The sequence below is a fragment of the Acinonyx jubatus genome, chromosome A3, assembly GCF_027475565.1.
Source record: "Acinonyx jubatus isolate Ajub_Pintada_27869175 chromosome A3, VMU_Ajub_asm_v1.0, whole genome shotgun sequence".
In the NCBI taxonomy this organism is placed as follows: domain Eukaryota; kingdom Metazoa; phylum Chordata; class Mammalia; order Carnivora; family Felidae; genus Acinonyx; species Acinonyx jubatus.
Genome location: NC_069388.1, coordinates 132981847 through 132998033, shown reverse-complemented (window position 1 = coordinate 132998033; position 16187 = coordinate 132981847). Strand labels below are relative to the sequence as shown.

The following is a 16187-nucleotide window of genomic DNA, read 5'->3' as shown; positions in this document are numbered from 1 at the left end:
AGCTCATGGTCAGCCTGGCCCCACCTAGACCTTAGACACTAGCTTCTGTTTCACTGTAGACCTGGCCAACTCCTTCTCATTACACTGTCTCCACCTCCACCCCTGAATATACCATGATCCATAGGTTCTGAGCTTTCTTTCAGGGACCATGGTTTCCTTGAGACTACAGTCCAGCTTTTGGGTATTACTGGGCAGAAGGTGGGTGTGGGTGGGTTCCTCAAATAACATGGGTTGTGTGGGTTCTGAGAGGCAGCTGTCCATCATGTTGCCTAAATCTACTGTTGACGTGTCACGGGGAGTGGGTGGAGACAGGACTCTCTAGGAGAATGAAAGTCTCCCGGGAACACTTTGGAAAACTATCCAGTGCCCTTCTGCTGTGGGATTTCCAAGTTATCTAAGGACTCCATTTGCCCCTCCAGGCCTTGGACAGAGGGGGCAGGTTAGGGACATGAGCGCCACAGAGACTTCCAGTTCTGTATTTTCTGCTCTTTCTCCCACCTGGAGGTTGACTGTTGAGCCACTTTTCTAGAGGTGGGCAAACTTACCGCATCAGCCTGTGTTCTTGCACAGAATAGTGCAGTGTAGACCATGCTATGTCCCCAGGTTCTGATCATATTCTAGAGGAAGAATTTTCTCTTACAAGTGGCTGGCTCTTTGTATAACGGGTTTAGGCATTCACAGTTACCAGCTCTATGGTGAAATCCAAGGGCCTGTTCTGGAATATTGATGTGCAATGCCATTCTTGTCGTACAAATCCTAGCTCTCCCTTAGGCGTAGTAGGTACCTAATTTTAAAAGAAGAAGGCCCAGACCCTGACCTCTAAAATCCTACAGACTAGCGGAGGTAAGAGATCCATAGACAGAACCCTCCGATGTTGGAAGGGACCTCTAATGAAGAGACAAGCACATCACATCCTGTGATTAAGGCAGAGATGCCTCTCTCCCTCTCCTACCTCAAAGTCATGTATGATTTTCTTCTGCTCTATTCGGACACCTGTATTTCCTGAGCCTCCAGTGCTTCCCCCCCCCACATGATTACTATATTGAAGACAGATACTCGTGAAGTGTTCTGGTTGGCCAAGATTGGTACCAAATGAAATGGAAGGTGAATGCGACCTCAAAGAAGGGCCATCAAAAAGCAAGGATGAAGGCACAGCAGGAGAAAAAGATTTCAAACACTGGGGATTCATTTCCAAGTGAAGGGGACAGATAATCACCCATGCAAACCCAGAGACAGAGTAGCCAGCTGAGCGAGGGAATTCTCTGGATGACCCTGTGCAGGGAGACATACGCTGATCTTATTCTCCCAAGAAGGCACCAATCCACTCTCCATTGGGAGGCTGGGGTCCCCGAGATGCATCCTGATATTGAGCCGATAGCTCTCTCCTGGCTTCTCTGTTACTGTTCACCTGAGCTGGACCCTTCCCCTCACAGGACCTACTTCTTGTCAGCCAGTATCCATCCCATCATGGGCTTCAGGGCTTCGATGAGTCAGGTTTTGTTTTCCTATTTTTCGTCCCTGGCTGTGTAAGTCCTCCTTCCCAACTTCAGTGCTTCTTGGACTCCCCTTCTGTGCTTGGCTCTACCCAGCTCAGCTTCTGGAGCCACAGCCATGGATTTTTCTCTCAGCAGAACCACTAGCTAAAACCCAGCCTCCCCAGGTCTGTGTCTAGGTGAAGCCCAGGAAGGAACGTTCTGAAGCCAGGATGCTGAGGATGAATGTTCCTCGGAGAAAGAATACTGACCAGCAGATCAGCAAGTTATTGGCTCTTGGGTTGCTATCAGAATGGAAATCTGTCTACCTTGTCAGGGTCCCCAAGGCTCAGACATACGTCTGTGGCAGTGTCCCTCAGGATCCTTGCCATGGAGTTCTTTTTTTTTTTTTTTTAAGTTTTCTAAATTTTATTTTTTGAGAGACAGAGAGTGACCAAGTGCCAGCAGGGAGGGAGGAGAAGGAGAGGGAGACCCAGAATCCAAAGTGGGCTCCAGGCTCTGAGCTGTCAACACAGAGCCCGATGCCGGGCTCGAACTCACAAACTGTGAGATCATGACCTGAACGGACAACCAACTGAGCCACCCCAGCACCACGCCACCCCCGCCCCCAGCCTCTTGCTATAGAGATTTTTAAACACAGACTATGCTGAAGAGGGTGCTGGAGCAAACACCTTCCCCTCTCCTTTGATACTGAGTGGGAGAGATTGGAACATTCATGGCAGTCCATTTTGTAGGTAGAAAAGCATAGGTGTGGTCAGGTGAGATGACTTACTCAGGACAAACAGTCATCCTGGTTTCAAACTTGGCCTCATGTTATCATTCGAGAAACGTTAAAACTGCTGCTTCGAGGGTCCCCACCCCACATGCTCTCATCTAATTGGTGTGGGGGCTGCTGGGATGCCGAGTGTTTTGAAAGCTGCCCAGGTGATTCTTCCGTGCGGTCAGAGCCGAGAACCCCTGAGCCAGTTAGTGGTCAACGGAGAAGCTAAGCCCAGGCGTCCCACCCCGAGGCCTGGCGTGAGCAGTTACCGTTTGAGAGGAGGGACCTGGATTTTTTGCATGTCACAGAGCCGTGGAAATCTGGGGGCAATCATGTGCCCATTCCTCAGTGACTCTCAATATTTTGTCTATGGTTTTTACCATCTCTTTTTAGCTCTTTCCGCTGCTCAACCCTAACTTTTTAGCTGCCAACTCTGGGGAGTAATAACCCACAGTTTCAATAGACTCTGGAGAAATTATCGTGCTTTTTTCCCACAGGGCAGACAATGTAGGGGTTAGTCAACAAAAGAAAAACAGCAAGCTTTCTGTTACCAAACAAGACTTTCACAGACTCCTAAGGTCATTCTGGCAGAACTTGTATTTCAACACCCGACATGGCACACACAGTTGCTGTGCTAGAAGAGTCCATAGGAAGCATGTGCTAGCCAGCTCGTCAGCAGTAGTCACTCACAGACACTGAGCTCTCCGCGCTTTGACCCCACAGGCTGCCAGGCTTCAGCAGGACACAACAGCAAGCCCTTGAAAACTCCTTAGCTGTTCATGTCTGAGGCTGCCACTAACCCTTCCAAGCACAATCTCAATATGCTCGGCAACATGGTGGAGGCGAGGTCAAAAAGAAAAAAAAAAGCATTTCAGAAACCTCCAAAAACAGTCATTGGGGGAGATCAAGGCAGAGCTCATAAAGTCTGATAGAAGGTTCTAGAAGGATTGAATCATCTCAAAGGAATGATAACGGGCGAGAGCTACACGCTTTCTTTGCAAACAGGTCTGCCAGTGATTTGTCAAATATCATGGCAACTTGGCAACTTTTTAAGAATTTTCTGCAGTTTTTTCCACCTTCTCTGTTGGTTAGAAATACAAGTCTGTCTCCTGGGTGACATTAAGGTGTTTCTGAAACATCACAAGCAGCAGTGACTTCATTTTAGCACATCATTTTTTCTTCTGAAAGGCACGTGTACACAGCAGATTCTGTCTGTGTGAGATTGGCATGAACGTATCCATATTTAATTGTGCCACAATGGCTGTCACACTCCTATGCCCAAGCGCTTTAGTTACGACAATAATATTCTGAATAGCAGACTGTTTCCTCACCAAGATTCGACTGTGTCTTTTCCTTAGAATATGCTCCCCAGCTTCCCCACACACACCGAGGTAAGTTTCTTCCTTTTCGGCGTTCTGACAGCTGTTCTGATCTCAACAAAAGCATTTACTATGCTGTGGTCTTATGGTCTGCATTTCACATTTTTGTTGTTCTGCTAGTTTATGAGTTCCTTGAAGGCACATACCTTGGCTTTTTAAAACGCTCAGCCTAGAGGAGGCTCGGTTGGTTAAGCATCCACCTTTGGCTTGGGTCATGATCTCATGGTTCATGAGTTCAAGCCCTGCATCAGGCTCACTGCTGTCAGTGTGCTCTCTCTCTCTTAAAACAGAAAGAAACTTAAATTTTTTTTTTAAATAAAATAAAACACTGAGCCCAGATTATTTGAATAATCAGGAAAGGCTTGTTGTGCTGAATGGGGTTTGCTGGAAGCCATCTGGGGATGCTTCTTCTCAACAGGGTGACGGTTGTGCTCTGCCTGGCACCTGGGGTGTTAGTTTTCTGGGGTTACCATAACAAAGCACCACAGGCTGGCAGTGGGGGTGGGTGGGTTACACAACAGAAATATATTCTGTCACTATTCTGGAGGCCGGAAGTCTGAGCCTGAGGCTCAGGCAGTGTTCCTCCATTAGGATGGTCAGGGAGCCTCCTTTCCAGCCTCTCTCCTTGGTTCTCAGTGGCCGTCTTCATATTCACATGGTGGTCTCCCTGTGTCCTGTCTCCAAATTTCCCCTTCAAAAGGATACCAATTGTACTGGATGAGAGCCCACCCTAATGACCTCAGGTTAAGTGACTGCCTCTGTGAAGACCCTATCCCTAACTAAGGTCACATTCTGAGGTCCAGGGGTTAGGATTTCAACACACTAATCGGGGAGGATACAGTTCAAGCTGTAATACTTGTGGCCCTTCGGCGACTGCTCCCTGCTTGCAAGGCAAAGCAAGGCAAAGCCAGAGTTTCCGTGCCTCCTTGTTTGCCAGGTGTTACTTATATTGCCTGGGACTTCAGCTTCTTTTTTTTTTTTTTTTCAATTTTTTTATTTTTATTTACTTTTGAGAGAGAGAGAGAGTGGGGAAGGAGCAGAGAGAGAGAGAGGGAGACACAGAATCTGAATCAGGCTCCAGGCTCTGAGCTGTCAGCACAACCGGGAGATCATGACCTGAGCTGAAGTTGGACGCTCAACTGACTGAGCCACCCAGGAACCCCCGTTGAGCTTCTTTTAAGGTGAGCTCAAAACTCCCTTCCCGGTCTCCTGCAGTGTACTCATGTAGGCAGAATGAATCCCTCTTTCCTGTATGGGCCACAGTCCCTTGCACTGCCAGCCACCAGACTGTGGACAGTATTGACATCTCTTTAATCCATTACCTGCGAGCCCCCAAAGGATGGGAACAGTCCTTTCTCTGCGACCTTCAACACCAAGCACAGTTCTTACTTAATGTTTGTCAGAGGACTAAACAACACAGGGATAGTAAGTAGGTTTCTTCTCCTTTGTTCATTCCATCCAGGTGATGATAGGAGAGATGTGGTGAGAAAGACCGAGGGTCTCTGGGGCCATCTGGAAACCGCACCATGTGCAATTAACATCTCTTGTAGGTACAGCTGTGGTGTTCAGGGCCTTCCTTTGGGTATTTGCCAACGAATTCTAAGAGGTTGCAGGGAGTGTGATAGTAACTTGAAATATTAGACAGAAGAAAACAAATTCCTGGGTTTCCAACCAAAAAGCAAAGGACTCCTGAAAAAGCTATCATGGCTTTGTGGAGAATTGGCACCAAAGAATACAAGGAAAGCTTACAAAGTTTCCCAGTGAGTAGGGCCCAGAACAGGGACCAAGCAGTCATTGCATGGGATGGAAATGGATGAATGGATGGAGCCAACATTTTGGAAAATACACACAGAAAGAAGTCCTGGAGGACACAAAGAACTCCATAATATAGAAGCCAGCTCCAAATTATAGTTGGTAGATTATCAACAGTATACGTTTCTACTAACCAGGGAGAAGAATACATATTACTACCCCCAAATCCTTCAGTAATTTATGATAGTCTTACAGTGTATAGCTTCCATATGATGGGAAATAAAATAACACCCTAAAGAGGAAAATACAATTAAATAAAATATAGTTCACAACTCAGTTTCCATATGCAAATAGGCATGAACAGCGTATTCATCTGTATAAAATAAATTTAAACTTTTGAAAAATGAAGAACTAAATTAGGGCATAGAATTTCTGCCTCAGAATGGAGATATATGAGTTTTAGATGCAGTTCCAAGAGCAAGAGAAGGTTGTGCTAGTCTGTATTTTAGTTAAGTTGCCATGTAAACACCTTTGCACATGAAGTTGTCCAATATTTGTTTTATACCTGAAAAAATAGCTTGGGCAATCTAATGTCAAACCTAGCCGTATCTGAACAAGAACAAATTAAAGAGCCAGCGATTTATACACGTGTAAAATTTCTGGTTTAGCAACTACTCCCTACACAATTTTAAACATTTGGTTAAAAATAATTTAAAACGTTTTAATTAAGTGACAGAACGGATCTTTCCCGTACCTGCCATTTTAATAGGGTCCCTACAGTTTTCAGTGGGGTGAATATCAGGAAGAATTTTGTGCTGAAATTTAATAATAGAGTTTTCCTGTCTGGTAGCTCTTCAGAGGGAAACAATCTGGCATGCAGGGGCATCTCATGACAGTGGAGTAGCTTTGTGTGGGCTTCAGGCCCTAGGGGACATGGCCATTGGGCTCCCCATGTGGACCAGGTGATTCCACCCTTCTGGAGTGAAAGTTGCTTATCAAGGAGCATACCCAACACAGATTTTTTTTTTCTTCTCTAACTGACAAAATGACTGCATCACATGCTACTGAGTGCTGGAGTTTTCAGAGAAAACACAGTCAGTGCCATGGCAACTCAGAGACACATACATGCAATTACTCTGGAAAACAAGAATGGAGAGCCCCAAGGAGAGACTCAGACCCAGAAAGCAATGGGTCTGACGATGACACAGGACATCCATGAAAGATCATACGATTGTGATATCACAGAGAAAGACAGTGACACAGAGAATAGTATTCCATCGATTTTTCTGATACTATGTGGTGGTTCTCTTTCCTTTACCTTGAATTTAAACTAGCTTCACTTGTATTTATTTCTTTTGGTAAATATCTCCGAGGCAAATATAAATAATATGCAAAATAAAAATGAAAAAAACCAAAAATATTTCTTGCTAGACTCTCTACAAGAAAGAGAAATAGTGTGGGATTCTGACAGAAGAAGCTTTGGAGATCAGGAAGCATTCTATTCATTGAGAGGCTATGACACCAGACACTTTGTGTAGAGCATGGCGATGTCAGAGATGGGCCAGAGCTTAGTGTGAGCTCCCCCAGTGCCGCTTCTTCTAGACAAACAACAAAACCAGACAGAAATCCATCTAGACAAATGCAAATGATCTGTGTTGGGTACAGAAATCAAAGCCTTCTTACTGCCATCTGGGTCTCTCCTGTCTTTCTGGAGGAAAACCAGGAAGAGATACAGTAAACCCAGCAAACACTGGATCTGGCAAAAACAAAAACAAAAACAAAAATCTACAGACCTAAAAAATGAGTGTTGGTTTTGGAATGGTGGAAGAACTGACTGTCCCACAAAAGAACAATTCTGTAGGGGAAGGTTTCAAATGGCCAGTCTGCATCTTAACCAGATCAAAGAATTGGAGGAACTAAGACCCAGTTTGCTTCCATGTCTCCCACCTACTGCACACTTGCATCATCTTGACCTTGCCTGATTTAAACGCGACTTCACTTTCATCTGCTTGTATACTGACACGCAAGACCTCAATGAAGCTGCTGATACTGGTAGGTCCTATTTCGTGCCACGTCCTGTCACTCGGCATTGAACTTGACCCAGGCATAGCAGTTGCTGCTTTGCCTAATGGCTGTGATCGTTATTCACATGTTTTAGTCATTCACTCAGAGAATCACATCAGCCATCGACTATGTGCCAAATGATTGGCTGGGTACTGTAAACACGACGCAACAGGACTGAGCCTTTGCCCTGAGGAGGTTGATGATAGGATGAGGGACACAAACGAGAACCCACGATTGGGTGGTGGTCAGTCCCACATCCTGTAAGGACACCCTGGGAAGGGGATGTAACCAGCCCATTGTCAGGAGTCTGGAAGGACTTCTGGGAGGAAACCCTACTCGTAAGCAAAATCCTACAGGAAGCCACACTTGCCATAGATGAAAGTTGAGTAGAAGGAAAATAAAATTAATAAATGGTGGCTTTTACTGATGGCTTATGATGTCCTAGAGACTCTGCACAGCACTCTCCAAGCACTATCTTCCTCGATCCCCATTGCAGTTCTGGGAAATGCATGGTGTACAATGGATGGGGAACAAAAGGAGGGATTGGGAGACATTCCTCATTAGAATTATTCACTAACGCAATTAGCTCTTTAGAAATAGTGAGCTCTCATCTTCTAGAAGGACTCAAGCAGTGGCTAAATGAACTCAGAGCCAAACAGATGACTGAGCATGGAATTAGGGATCGTACTTCCTCAGATGTTTCTAAGGGCCCATCCACCCCTGAAATGTTATGACACTAAAGCATCTTAGAAGATTTATATAGCATGGTATTTGTTATGATAATGTACTTGGATGATGACTAATATTGTTACAATGTACTAAGATCTGATTAATCTGAGTAATAATAACATATTTTGGCAACAAAATTGTAATGCAGCATTTCTAAACATTTGTTAGATCACCAAGAAATTTCTGTCTCCTGAGGACAGAGGGTTGTAATGATTTTGACCCATGGGGCCCTTATGGTTATAATGAGTTCATATTCATTATGTATATATTCAGGAAAATATGTTTATTGATTGATAGCACATTCATTTGGATTTTAATAGTAGCTGTAATAATAACAATGTTGCCCTATATTGTGGCCTCCCAAACATGTCGCAACAAAGATTTTCATGTTCTTCTTCTCCTTATCACACACTAATGAAAAACCAAACTGAATGCAAGAGTCAAATTTCCCATATTTAAAAGCCAAGAAATTAGCACATACATAAAATGATTAAGGAATTTACATGTATTTATTCTAGATAATGTAAATACAGGATACTTGACTGCAGGCTGTATTTAAAGGTAAGGGTCTAGGTTTGCTCCATAAAGCCATATTCTTTGCTTCAACCTGAGAATATGTGGCTCAGTGATTTGAAAGTTCTTGCCTTTGGGGGTTCAAAGAGGCTCATGCAGAGCTGTGGGCATTGAAGTGTTTCGGCACAAACAGAAAAACTGACTGTGCAATTATAGACCAAACCAAGTAAAAGTAAAGATGAAAATTAACCCCTTCAAAGGAAGTCATAGTCAGAGCTGGATTAAGAGTTGAGTTCCTGTCTCAGACCTCGTGACGCCAGCTACAGAACTCCACGGTTGACTCTGTTATTTCCTGAAAGCCTCAGCTGACTGGGTTGCATATTTTGGGGGAAGGAAGGCGAAAATTTCAAGATCTCCTCTACTACCCTTCATACAACCAAATGACCATTTTTCTCACATTTTGATAGCTCTGAAATTGATATGCTTATTACAACTCATATTAATAGAAAGCATTGTATCATTACATAATTCGTGGCACTTTTCTTTCTCAGAGGTACACAAAACATGCACACATCTCATACGTGACGTCTTAGATTTGCTAAAATTGTTGCATTTTATAATCCCGACTTCTGGTCTACCCACTTGATTTCCCCTTCTTCCAAGAAAGTGAGTTCCCTGGCATCTGCTGCCTTCCCTTCGACACGTGTCTGTATCTTCCTCCCGAGTATTGTCTCCAGAACTTTCCCTTTCCCTGCATGTCTGCTAGAGTAGGGATGGCCCACAGACACTCTAGATTCTCAGGCCCCTTCCAGAGTGTGGGGATGTTTCTGAGAAGCATTCCCAGTGGGGGACCACTTTTCACAGCCTTCTTTGCACTTAGGTGGGACCATATGACAAGTTGGGGCCGAAGGAAGGTCAGAGGAAGTAAAGTGGGCCGCTTCTAGCTGAGGAATTGCTAAGCTGGTGTGCCCCAACTCTCTCTTTGCTTGACCTGAGGGACTTGGGTCAGCAGAACCACAGCGCAAAAGGAGTTCCTGTTTAAAAAGATTTAAACATTGCGACGCGACACTATTGTACCCCTGCTATGTTGAAAGTAAGCTTTGCTAGATATTAGAGTCAATTTCCAGGTGATTCAATGACGTCTGTGGGACTGGAGAGAAGGACAGCCCTGTCACGGTGTGACAAGAATTCCTCATTCACATGCGCCACCCGTAGGGACATGTGTGGTCTCATTTCTCACTCCGGATGAGATGGGGTTGCTTGCATAGATCAGCATGTCAGCTGAGACAATAAGGATCGCTAATTCAAATACAAATATATCATACCTGACGTCGTTACAGAGCTAATGATGCATGGGGGCCCAAAGAGGCCAGGGTCTCCAGCAAGAGAGAATGTCAGAGGGCTAAGCTGATGTTCTGGAGCCATTTTCTCCAGGAGACATTTGCCAAATCTGTTTACAGAGCAAGAGCCTGAGAATCTGGGGTTCACCTGGTCAGAAGTCTACACTTAGTAGGGACAAGGAGATCGTAATAGAGAAGCTACACAGGAAAGAGGCTAAAATCACTCAAATCACTCTAAAGGTGGACTGGAATCCAAAGACAAAGCAGACAAAGGAAAGAGAACGACAGGTAATTCTCATGAGAAATAAGAGAAAATGAGTTTCTTTTTTTGGTTGTTTTAATTTTTTTTAAGTTTATTTATTTATTTTCAGAAAGAGAGAGAGAGCACGAGTGGGGTCAGGACACAGAAAATCCCAAGCAGGCTCCTTGCTGTAAGTGCAGAGCCTGATGTGGGGCTCAAACCCACAAATTGTGAGATCATGACCTGTGCTGTGGTCAAGAGTCGGGGACACTTAACCGACTGAGCCACCCAGCGCCCCTAGAAAATGAGTTTCATAAAACCACGATTAACACATAGAAGGAAACAGGAAAAAGAAAACAGAGGAAAACCAGAGAATTTCAAGAGAACCAGAATCTCCAATTAAGAAACAGATAAAAAAACAAGTAAAATATACATTATCTGAAATTAGAAACTCGACAGTGAGTTTAACTGCAGGATTAGTCTTTCTTTGTGACAATGGAGAGCTCTTACACCGCATGCCGTTTGCAAACAAGTGAACACAGAATGGATCATTCAACCATATTTAAAAGTTAGAACTATAATATTTCTGGAGAAAAGTTAAGAGACAAACCTTTGGGTGACTTTGGGGTTGGCAAAGATTTTTGGAGAAGACACAATAGGCAAAGCCTAGTAAGAAAAACTGGTGGCATGCACCTCCCCGAAATTTAAAATTTCGGCTTTAAAATTTTTTTTTAACATTTATTCATTTTTCAGAGACAGAGACAGAGCGTGAGCGGGGGAGAGGCAGAGAGAGAGGGAGACAGAATCCGAAGCAGGCTCCAGGCTCTGAGCTGTCAGCACAGAGCCTGATGCGGGGCTCAAACCCACAAACCGTGAGATCATGACCTGAGCTGAAGTCGGACGCTTAACTGATTGAGCCACCCAGACGCCCCTAAAATTTCTGCTTTTTAAGAGACACCTTGCAAAAACCAAAAGATAAGCTACCTATTGGGAGAAAACATTACCAATACATATATTCATCAAAGGACTTGTGTGTAGAACATGTGGGGAAAAAAACCTTACAATTCAATGAGATAAACACCCAATTAAAAAATTTAAACAGGGACTAACTAATCCAAAAAAAGATATATGAACAGTCAATAAACACATAAGAAACTGTTAAATGTCATTAGTTATCAAGGAAGTTCAAATTCAAGCCACAATGAGATATGGCTACCACACCCACTTGGATGGATAAAATGTTAATACGAGTGGCAGTAACAAGTGACATCAAGACGTGGACCAATGGCACTGTCACACGTTGCTGATGAGAATACAAAAGGATTACAATTGCGTTGGGACATAAGTTAGCGGTGTCTTATAAAGTTCATCAGAAACTTACTATATGACTTGACGACTTGATTCCCAGGTATTTACACAAGAGAAATAAAAGTCCACAGAACACATGTCCACAGATACCTAATCCACAAAACATGTATCTGCTTTCAAATGTTCTCAGCAGCTTTATTCACTGTAGCCTATAACTGGACACAACTGTCCATCAACACGTGAGTGGATAAACAAAGATGTGATATATGCACACAATGGAATAATACTCGCAATAACAGGAAATTAAGTACTGTTATGTGAATATGAATGAATCTCCGAAGTATTATGCTGACGAAAGAAGGCAGACAGAAGGGTACATGTTATATGATTCCGTTTGTACACAAGGTAGAAAGGAAGAGTCTGATCTATACTGATAGAGGCAGATCAGTGGTCTTGGGGGCAGGGGTGAGTGTTGATTAGGAAAAGCAGAGGGGGAGCTTCTGGGGTGACAGGGGCATTGCATATCTTCATTGTGATTGTTGTTTCACGGGTGTATACAGATTTATCAAAACTTAATGAGTTGCATCCTTAAATGCTTTACTGCTTATAAATTATGCCTGAGAAAGCTGACTTAAAACGAATGAAACCATTCTTATCACTTCTTTGCTTATCAGAATCATAGATTTCCTCCTCCGTGCCGGTGTGGCACGGTGTTTTTATTCTATTTAACAGTTATGTCATGTTATGGTTTCATAATTCGTTGGTTTTATTTATATGCCCTCGTTTGGATGACAAGCTTCTGCATTATTAGAACTGTCTTATTTATTGTTGTGTCTTCCTTGCCTGTTTCAGTGATGGGCACATGGTAGGTCCTCCATAAACGCTTGTTGAGTTGGACTGAGGCGAGTCAGTGTTTGTCGAGTTACGAGATGTGACAAGCCCTGTCTCTGGTAGGCAGGCTATGAGAAGAGATGAGTAGCCACATGGTCCAGGGTCAGATCCACCAGCTCCTTTGGTGTGGCTGGCAGAATTGCTCTAACTAGTGGCCAGAAGTAGGTGGGAAGAGCTCCGTGGGAAGCCAGAGAGAACAGTTCAGTGGAATCTATGAGGCATCAGGATGGGAGCCAGGTGACACAGCGGCCCGGATACTTAGGGCAGAAGGGACCAGAGCTGACAAGCCAGAGGTTAGGACAGGGGATGAAAAGACCAACCGGGCATGACTGCTGAGCTCTACAGCCATCATTGTGTGCACCTTCATGTTGTGTCTGCCAGAGTGTGCACGACCAGGAGCTCTGACAAGCCCCATGAAGAGGGATATCAGTTGAGTAGCAGTTGGAGAATCCTCCCAAAGCAGGCAAGCAGATTGTCAGTGGCCCAAGCTGACTCCAAGGAAACAAAAATGTCAAAGCCAGAGCCGCTTGGCTGTCTAGGAGCAGCACAAAGGATCGCACTCAGGGGCCTCGTTAGACTACTTATGTTTGCTGGGCCAGCCCATGGGTCCTTACCAGAGGTAATGAGCAAGAAGAAAGCTAGGCATCAGTGGTTGTCAAGATCACTGTAAATCTGTTCCCCCTTCTTAACCTCTGTGGCACAGAGAGCTATGTTTATGACATTGATCCTGCATTTTGTTCCCTCTCAGGAGAGCCATGATAAGATAATGATACACATGTCAGCTGGCATGTGTGAAACTGGCAATCAGAGGATTAAACTTGGGAGTGTCTTTGGGAAATTCTCAAAATACTACCATGGGTTGTCTGAACTCTGCCAAGGCTACCTCCTAAATGCAGCATCTTCCACCTGTCCCTTCTCTCCCAGCTCCACACCAGCACCTCAGTACAAGCCATCAACCCCGGCTTCAGCCATTGCAAGAACCTCACCACTGACCTCCTTGCTCTGATTCATTGCCCTCTCATCAACATTGTCCTCATTCAGAGTAATTTATTAAAAAAAAAAATTGGCTGAGAGACTTCTCTGATTATAATCTCAGGTGGTGTTCTAGTGCCCACGAGAACATTTGCAACATGGCTCCGTTGGCCCCAAGAACCTCACACTAGTCCTTCCAACTTGCAATCTCTCTCTCTCTCTCTCTCTCTCTCTCTCTCTCTCTCTCTCTCTCTCCAGCTTCCAGTTCATTTTCTCAGTACTCAGTTCCCATGTGCTGAGAGAGGAATTGTGATCCTCACATCTTTTATTTACCTCCATTGGTTTCTGGAAGCCTGTGGGTGGCTTCCTTTGCACCCGTTTCCCACCCATAAACTATGTAACCAGAGGGTGGAAGTGAAGATATTGGCTAAGTAGAAGTTCTGGATGTTGGCAAGGCAGGTCCTGGAGCAGACCTTCGAGAGGGCAGACACATTCCAGGCACTTCTCTGGGTTCTAACAGCACCCCAGGTTCTCCTCTAGCAGGGCACTTGCGAGCCGTGTTTTCAGGTTTTGCACGGTGCCAGGTACCCAAGTGATAATAACTATTTATCAATGTATCATTCACAGTCTTTACTGTATGTTACACACTATATACCAAGACCTCCTAGTCCAGTGACTTACCAACTTTTACATTCTGAACATTCACCATGATGCCTGACCTATAAGGAACGGTAGTCATTCATTCACTTAATATACACTTACTAAATATATCCGATGGGACAAGTTTCATATGAGGCCGTAATGTTTAGCAAATTGGGTGGAGATCTTGACTCAGACAGTTTCCCAAAGTATGAAGGGACCTCTGCCTGAATTAGAATCACCAGGGCTCTTCTACCCATGCAGATTCCCAAGTCAAAACATGCATCTGAGGCCTCAGAATATGCATGTTTAACAAAGATCCCAAGTGATACTTACGCATAGTAAGTTTGAGAAATTCCAGCTGAGTAGTGATAAAATCATATGGTAAGGATGAATTGGAATGAGAAGTGTGAGTTATATTTTGATATATTTCTGGCTCCTAAACCTATCTAAAAAGCATCAGTTATCAGAGTCCCTGTACCGCACAGTTCATTCATTTGATATCCCCTGCATTATGGTGCTTTTACAATATGTCTTGTGTCTCTTCGGTGCACTTTGAGAGCAGGGGATGTATTTTATGTCTAGCCATTTCTCTGCCTTACCCTGGGAAAGCGCAGAATTAGGGACAGAATAAGCATTCGAGTGACCCTGGATGAGGAAATGAACTATAATGCGACACGAATTACACACACGGGGAGCACAAAGAGGCCCCATTTAGCCCTCCCTACGCTGCAATTTGGATAGATATCTTGGTTGCTGACCATTCGTAGGACTACAGAATCACAGCTCTGGTGGTGATGTTATGCCATCTTGATTAAGTAGCTTATTCAGCTTGATTCCTAACTTGTCAACCCTTTGGATCCCCATGGGACTTGGCTTTCCTTATCAAAATATTCCTCCCATGCTCCCGGGTGCACTGCTGCTTAAAGTCTGGTGTGGAGGCATGTAGGTATGAACACAGAATTAGGGACCAGACCCTGCGGCACGTGGTTTCTTCGTCCGATGAGCTTTTCGGATGGTCCCAAGTCAAGAGCCATCACTGTAAGGTGAGCAATCAAGCCTGGGCTGAGGGCTCTGCTTTCGTGCATGTCTTTCGCCGATGCCATTTTGCAAACTCGCCCCAGCAAACTCGAAAGCTTCAGGCTGAGGACTCGCCGTCTTCACTCAGGCGAAACAGCCTGTCCACAGAAGGACATGTCAACTGTCATGGACAAATACTCATTTTGTGATCATGACCCAAATCATACTTCCTGTTCCTATTTAAAATGCTTCATCCTCCTTCCCGCTCCTCTATCCAGAACAATGAAAAATTAGCTACTGGGTAGAGAATTGTGTTTGGTTTAGTCGACATTTCTAGTTTTATTTATTTATTTATTTATTTATTTATTTATTTTAAATAAAAGAGATGTAGTAAAGAGTATGTTTTTCACATGAATAATGTGACAGACTATTCAGCCACTCTGTGTGCATGTTCTTAAGAGATGTATCTGACTTCCTAAGCAAATGTCTCCTTTCTAGAAAGCTGGTAGAGCTGCTTAATATGCCAGGGTGCACAGTTCAGAAGACTAATGCAAGTATTTTGATCCATTTCTTTCTTTAAGTAGGAGAAGCATGTTACTGCTTTTCTCTCTCCCTCCCTTCCTTCCTTCCTTCCTTCCTTCCTTCCTTCCTTCCTTCCCTTTCTACCTACCTACTTCCTTCCTTCCCTTTCTTCCTTCCTTCCTTCCTTCCTTCCTTCCTTCCTTCCTTCCCTCCCTCCCTCCCTCCCTCCCTCCCTCCCTCCCTCCCTTCCCTTCTTCTCTCCCTCCCTTCCTTCCTTCCTCCCTCCTTTCCTTCCTTCCTCATACTTTCTCCATTTGGAAACACATCTCTTATTCAGTGTTGTTGATGATTTACACTCACTAAACACACCATTGTTCATGACCGAGCCTGGTCTTTCATTGTAGGAATTTTCAAAAATAAATTCCCCCTAATGTAGCAATGATGAAGAAATAAGCCTCAGCCTCTGAGAGTGGTGCTCACCAATTTTGTTTCCATTTGCTCCTCCTTGTTTTCATTCTGAGGCCAGAGCAATTTTCATCTCCTTCTGAGCACTCCCTATTGAAA

The 16187-nt window shown here is 44.2% G+C and overlaps 1 protein-coding gene across 3 annotated transcripts in view; it reads left to right on the top strand.

Moving 5' to 3' along the window:
- Positions 1 to 16187, top strand: part of RNF144A (ring finger protein 144A) — a 364490-nt gene that overhangs the window by 309337 nt on the left and 38966 nt on the right. The window contains exon 11 of one of the 3 annotated variants that reach the window (XR_008289711.1): positions 2751 to 3658. The exons of the other annotated variants lie outside the window; for them this stretch is intronic. The gene's annotated coding sequence lies outside the window, so the exon portion shown is untranslated. Of the gene's footprint in view, positions 1 to 2750; positions 3659 to 16187 lie in introns of those variants that run through there. 3 annotated transcript variants of the gene reach the window in all.